Raw genomic sequence first — 7,005 nt, 5'->3', positions numbered from 1 at the left:
ATTGGTTGGACAAAAATGAGGGAGAGAGTTGGGTCAACAGTTGGAGAATAAAGTCTTTTAAGAGTCAGAGAGATTAGAGTCTTTTTATAGGGTAAATGAACAGAACTGCAGAAAGAGAGAGATTGCAGATAGATGGAAAAGATATATCGAGTTCGGTGCATGAGAAAAGTGAATGGAGATGAAAATCGGAACATGGTGAAAAGTTATCTTTGAGTAGAAGCAGGGACACCCCTTTCTCAGGGATTAGAAGGAAAAAAAGAAATGTGCCTAGATGTGCACAACCTTGTGGAGAGGGTAAGAGGACGATGAATGAGCTTATGCCCAATGGAGTCAAGACCAGCTGAAGGGGATAGAGGGTGGGGACTTTGAAACTGCAAAAATTGAAGGCTTGTTCCCTCCCTTCAAAATGTTTAACATTTATTTGACTGAAATGGCGAGATAAGATAAAACATAATTGACTTCATTGGGAAAGTACCAAGTAATAAACTATGGGAACTGGGGTGCCTAAAATTGACAGAAGCAATGGAGCAATGATTTGGGATATAATTGGTTAGGGAAGCCTAAAATGGAGGAGTTGATGTTTTAAACTTGACCTCAGAAGAGTGAAAGATTTTTCACTGGGGAAAAGGAAGGGAAAGGTTTTGTTTTCTCTGCCAAACCAGAAGTGGCATATGTGGATTAAATTTTCCTTCCGTTTAGCAACATGTTTATGCCAGGAATTAGCTTTATAAACTTGGTAGGGTTTATAGTTACCTTTATAAACTTGGTAGACTACTGCTAGTTTGAGCTAACCAGAGAATTTCTAAGGGTATTATTGGTGATTCCTTAGTACTTCCTAAAAGCTTTGTCCTAGGTGAACTTCTTAAGGAGTTAGGCTTCATCGTATTTCTAGCCCTTAGCAGAACATGAATCATAGCTGGAGCTCAAAAAAATTTTTATTGGATGGAATTCTACCCTGGCTATTGGCCTGTTGTTCTTAGTTTTGCTTTTTTTAAAATTCCAGTTAGCTTCCCTCAAAGCCTTTGTTTCTGTCTACACACCTGTTTTATAGTTCTTTTCTGATTATGTTCTAGTCAGTTGTGTAACTTGCCTGCCTCTCTTATTGACTAGCTGTGGCAGAATCCTTAAGGACCCACCACCAGCTTCACTGGGAGTGGTTAGTTGGGATAATTCAGTAAAAACGCAGAGATAGGTTCGTTGGAAATAGGGTGAGCTTTATGCACTGTTTCCGTCTGAGATAGTATAGGATACGATAGGATAGGATAGGATAGGATTTTTCTTCCAATCAAGGAAACTATTCATCTTAGTGTTGAAAGCTGCCTTTGGAAAGCTCCGACGTCACAATTTCTGTGCAGCGGTGGGCTGCTGTGCTTTGTGGCCACAAGGTGGCTCCAGAACCCTTTGCAGCAAAAACGAACGTACTCCCGGGCCTCTGGTGATGAGGCTTCCAAGTTGTTTTACCTGGCTTTCTCAAAGTCACTTTCTCAGACCCTGGAAAGAGAAAAAGATGGCATTCTTTGTGGTTGTGTCACTATTATGGTATTTGAGCATATTCCAAGGTTTAAATAATTTTCATGAGGTTTAGAGTAAGCATCAGATTCTGTATATTCAGACTCACTTCTATGTGTTTATCACCTATGTGTTTGCTTAGGTGTACATGTGTATACTTTTATATATCCTTTAGTATCTATATTTACATCTGTATCTAACATTTACTGAGTGCTTATCATTTCAAGCATTTCACATAAATTGTTTTATTTTTGTTTTAAATTGAGGTATAATTGACATATAACATTATATCAGCTTTAGGTGTATAACATGATTTGATATTTGTATAGATTGTGGAATGATCACCCAGTAAGTCTAGTTAACATCTGTCACTATATATAGTTACAAAATTTTTTTTCTTGTGTTGAGAAATTTTAAGATCTGTGCCCCTAGCAACGTTCAAGTATACAATAAAGTATTATTAACTATAGTCACCATGTTATACATTACATCCCCATGGCTTATTTATTTTATATCTGGAAATTTGTACCTTTTAATCCCCTTCACCCAATTCGCCCACTCCCCACCCACTGCCTCTTTCAACCATCAATCTGTTCTCTGTATCTATGAGCTCAGTTTATTATTATTATTATTATTATTATTATTATTTTAAGATTCCACATATGAGTGAGATAATACAATATTTGTCTTTCTCTGTCTGATTTATTTCAAATAACATAATACCCTCAAGAACCATCCATGTTGTTGTAAATGGAAAGATTTCTTTTTTTTTTAATGGCTGAGTAATATTCTGTTGTGTTTATATTCCACCTTTTCTTTAATCCATTCATCTGTTGGGGCACACTTAGATTGTTTCCATATCTTGACTATTGTAACTAAAGCTTCAGTGAACAAAGGGATACATATATCTTTTCAAATTAGTGTTTTTATTTTTTTTGGATAAATACCCAGAAGGGGAATAGTTAGATCATAAGGTAGTTCTATTTTAAAATTTTTGAGGACCCTTCATACTGTTTTCCATAGTGGCTGCACCGATTTACATTCCCACCAACAGTGCACTATGGTTCTCTTTTCTCCGTAGTACATGGTGAGCCAACACTTGTTATTTCTTGTCTTTTTGCTAATAGCCATTCTAACAGGTGTGAGGTGATATAAATTATCTTATTTAATCCTTATAAAAATCTTTGAAATATATACTTTAGTCATTTTACAAATGAGGAAATTGAGGCTTAGAGAGGATAAATAATCTGCTCAAGGACACAAAGCCTTTTGCTCTTTACAACCACAATGTACTGCTTCTCATAGTTCCTTTAATGTTCACAACAACTTTGGGAGTTGAAAATCTATGCCTAGAGAAATAAGAGCTGTTTACGAAGGGATGAAAGTCCCTGTGACTAAAATGTTTGTCTCTGGTTCCTGACCTATTGATCGTTAGTTTTCGTGCGTGTGGGAATCTTGTCCCTGATCAAGGTAGATGTATCATACCCAAACTCCCACTGTCACTGAAGCACAACTGTGATCTATGCAGGTTGCTGTAGGAAGGCTGCTTCCCAAGCAGCTTTAATAGCCCTGCTTAAACTTCAGACATTACTTAAGGGATTTGCTAAGAATCATGAGCTGACATAAAAAAGAAAATAACAAAAAAAGAAAGAAATCTTACCATTTGCAGCAACATAGATGGATCTAGAGGGTATTATGCTAAGCGACAGAAGTTAGGCAGAGAAAGACAAGCACCGTATGGTTTCACTTATATGTGGAATCTACAACAAAAACAAAAATAAATGAATAAACAAAACAATACAAAACAAAAACATAGAAACAAAGACGGAAGGGATGGTTACCAGAAGGGCAGAGGTGGGGGATGGGTGAAAAGGGGAAGGGGAATATTGTCAATAATATTGTGATAAGGTAAAATGGTGACAGATGATTACTAGAATTAGAGGAGTGATCACATTGTAAAGTATAAAAATGTCAAATCACTGCATCATACACCTGAGATTAATATAGCCAATGTAATATTGTATACCAGTTGTACTTAAAACAAAATCATGAGTTGAGACATTGTGAGATCACCGAAATGATCCTTATATTCTTGTCATCATGGCCAAGGACTTCATACAAGATATCTAATGACTGTGCTATTGTATACACTGGACTATAGCAGTCATCGGTAGAGTGAAGGAAAACTGCCCAAGTCTCAGGCTCATCGTCTAGAAAATGAGAACATAATTTAACCTACTTCCTAAGCTAGTTGTCAGGATTAAATGAGATAATGACTGTGAAGTGTATGGCACATAGAAAGTATTCAGTGAATGTTACTATTGTTACTGGAGAACAATGGATGGTATGTTGAATGAAGGCAAGGAAGTGGCAGAAGGAGGAAGGAAAGGACAATGAAAAGGAAGGAAGACCAGATAGCCCGAGGGACAGAGGGCAGAAGAGAGGAGGCCCTCAGTTACCTCCACAGGCTGAAAAAGCTGTTAGTCCCTCAGTCCTGATTACAACCAGCCACAAAGTCATAGAATTTCTGGCAGGAGACTTAGAGATCATCTAATTTAACCAAGTTACATGAAAGAAAAATGAGTTCTGGAACTTAACTCAAGGCCACCCAGTGGCAGCCCAAGGGCTGGAGTCCAGAACTCCTGACTTTGTTTTTGGTGTTATTTTTACCACTGTTCACATTGTTTTATGTTCATCAGGATATTTGCAAGGATGAGACTGAAATCGTTTTTGTCTGTAGTATGTGAGCTCAAGTTAAAGGCTTGAATTGCTAAAATATGTCATATGGAACTGAGGGAGAGCAAGGTATTATAACTTTAAATCTAAAGGACAATTTACATGGAGACTTAGTTCTCTTCGGCATAGTATCCTCAAGTTCATGGTGCATTCAGTACATCTCTTTCTAGGAAGGCTGCATGTAATGTGATTTTTTCCCCCACCTGAGAGAATTATGGCTTCTTTTGTTTGTGACTCTTCCAGATGCTTCTTAAGTATAGGTGATACTTATGATATCACCTATAGAGACTTATGATATTACCTATAGAGACTTATTTCTCAGTAAGCTCTCAAACATGGATAAAAGTAAAGTGATTTTATGGGCTAATATATTTTCAATAGCGTTATGCTTTCTGAGCCTTCCTTAGAGAAAAATCTTACTTATATAGGTATATTAGCATCTAGCTTTTATATACATGACTACTGGTCAAAAGGAAGTCAGGAATAGTCTATTGAATAGTTCTTCAAGTTTTAGAGGCTGCCAAAATGGAAGGATCATTGCCTTTAAAATTACAGTGAAAAATTTCATTTGTAGTCCCAGACATAGAGTAGCTCTACTATTTTCTTGGTTAATTTTTATATATTGCTAATGAAATTTTTCATTTCTCATTCAAATAAGTATCTTTTAAAAAAGATTGTCTCAATCTGAGCATCAGAACAAGTAATGATAGTAATGGATTATAATTCATTGAATAAAATCAGAATCCATGGATCCATATTGACAGAAGTAATTAAGTAAATAAGGGAGAAGGAAAGGTCCTTACCATGAAATGTTAACTAATAAATGCAAAAGGAATGATAGAGTTTAAAAATCATTACTTGACAATCATTATAGTAATTTGATTTCGGCAAAAGCCATCAATTACTATAAGCAACAGGATATTCACATAGCTTCAAATAATCTCCCCAAAGGTTGGTTATTAATTACAAGGGTTGGGAGTGATAGTATTTTTACAGTTGAGAAACTTGGAGGTCATGTCCAGGGCTTGGTGATCAAAGTTAACAGCACCAATATGGGAACAAGTCACAATCGCTTGCCACCTGATAGAATCAATGAGAAAAACACAGCATTACTTCTGGGGTTTTCCCACCACCTACGCATAACCTGAATCTAATGAATATTAGACAAACCCAAATTGAGGGACATTCTTCAAAATAACTGGCCCCATCTCTTCAAAATGTCAAACTTGTGAAGGACAAAGAAAGACTCATTAAGACTGATCCAGATGAAGGAAGGCTGAAGCTAAGGTACATGACAACTGAAATGTAACAGGTGATTTTGGACCTGAAAAATTCTTACTACAAAGGACAAGCAGGACAGTGGGTAAAATCTGAATGAAGTCTGGGGTTGGATAACAAAACAAAACAAAACAAACAAACAAAAAAATTTGTCTCTTTGTCTCTTCCATTCCACTCTGATATGCACTCATCAACATGGTTGAAGACAAAAAATTGGAACTATGATAATGCTATTTTAAAACATATTTATTGTGGCTTTCAATGAAAAAAAATACATATTTATTGAATGAAATGTAGAAGTTGTAGGATATAAAGAAGAAAATAAAAATGAATGGTAATTTTATCAACCAAATGGAGTTAACCTGTTGAGAATGTGGAGCATACCTTTCCAGAGAAAGATCAGTTAGATGGTTATCTAACTAATAGACATCAGTTATATAGATACTGTTACATGTGAGTAGGATTGCACTAGACACTGCTGTTTTGTAGCCATATAAGCGTCACTTAATCTCAAGGCAATACCTTATTAAAAGGAGGTGTGGTCTAATGGGAAACAGTGGTGAGGGTAGAAAGCAGAGACTTTTTTGAGGAAAAGCTTTGGACATGTGACTGTCTCTGTGGGTTCCAGGGATCTTGCTGACATGGGGTTTAGAGATTTGAAAGTGTTTGGATGGATGAAACTAACAGACGGTATAAAGAAGGAAGAGGAAGGAAAACTCGCTTGTTTGATTAGTCAGGGATAGTGTTTAAATGGAACTGAGTGTGCTGGTTCAGTTTTTGTGGTTTAACCTATTGAAACAGCTGTTTTCATCAGTGGTGCCATTAAGACACCTTCTAAGTTGTCAGTTTCTGCCTCTTCAAACAATGCTACACTAAACATCCTCGTACTGATATTCTTACTCACCGGCATTTTTATTTCTCCGTGATAGATATCCAAGCATGAGATTACTGGGTCTGCGGTAGTATGAATTTTAAGTTTAATTGATGATGACAGACTGCTTCTTAAAAACACTCTTAATAAATTACATTTTTGCTAGCAGTGCCTTCTCCTGGCAGCCCCCACCAATAGTAGGCTTTACTAAACAAGAAAATTGCTAGTCTGAGATTCTATCTATCTATCTATCTATCTATCTATCTATCTATCTATCTTCTATCTTTTTATCAATCTATCTATCCATTGATCAATACCCACATGCACACACACCCGGGGTGTCAAGAAAATGTATACACATTTTAAGTGATGTTATCTATGTATTATTTTTCGAAGTTGAATTACAGTAGCAATGTGTAGTATGACGTTCACTCCAAAGATGGCGTTAATCAAATGAATGCTAGTGTCACCATGTCACAGGTAGGACAAAGAATATGGGGAAGCACAATTGTTGTTCAAGGAGCACAAGACAAATTTGAAGTGGTATTTGAAATTCAAGAACATTCTCCTGACTTAACACCCCTTGATTTCTACCTATGGTGGACCTTAAA

Source organism: Rhinolophus sinicus, linkage group LG09 (genome assembly GCF_036562045.2).
Source record: "Rhinolophus sinicus isolate RSC01 linkage group LG09, ASM3656204v1, whole genome shotgun sequence".
Classification (NCBI taxonomy): Eukaryota; Metazoa; Chordata; class Mammalia; order Chiroptera; family Rhinolophidae; genus Rhinolophus; species Rhinolophus sinicus.
Note: the sequence above shows the minus strand (reverse complement) of the source record.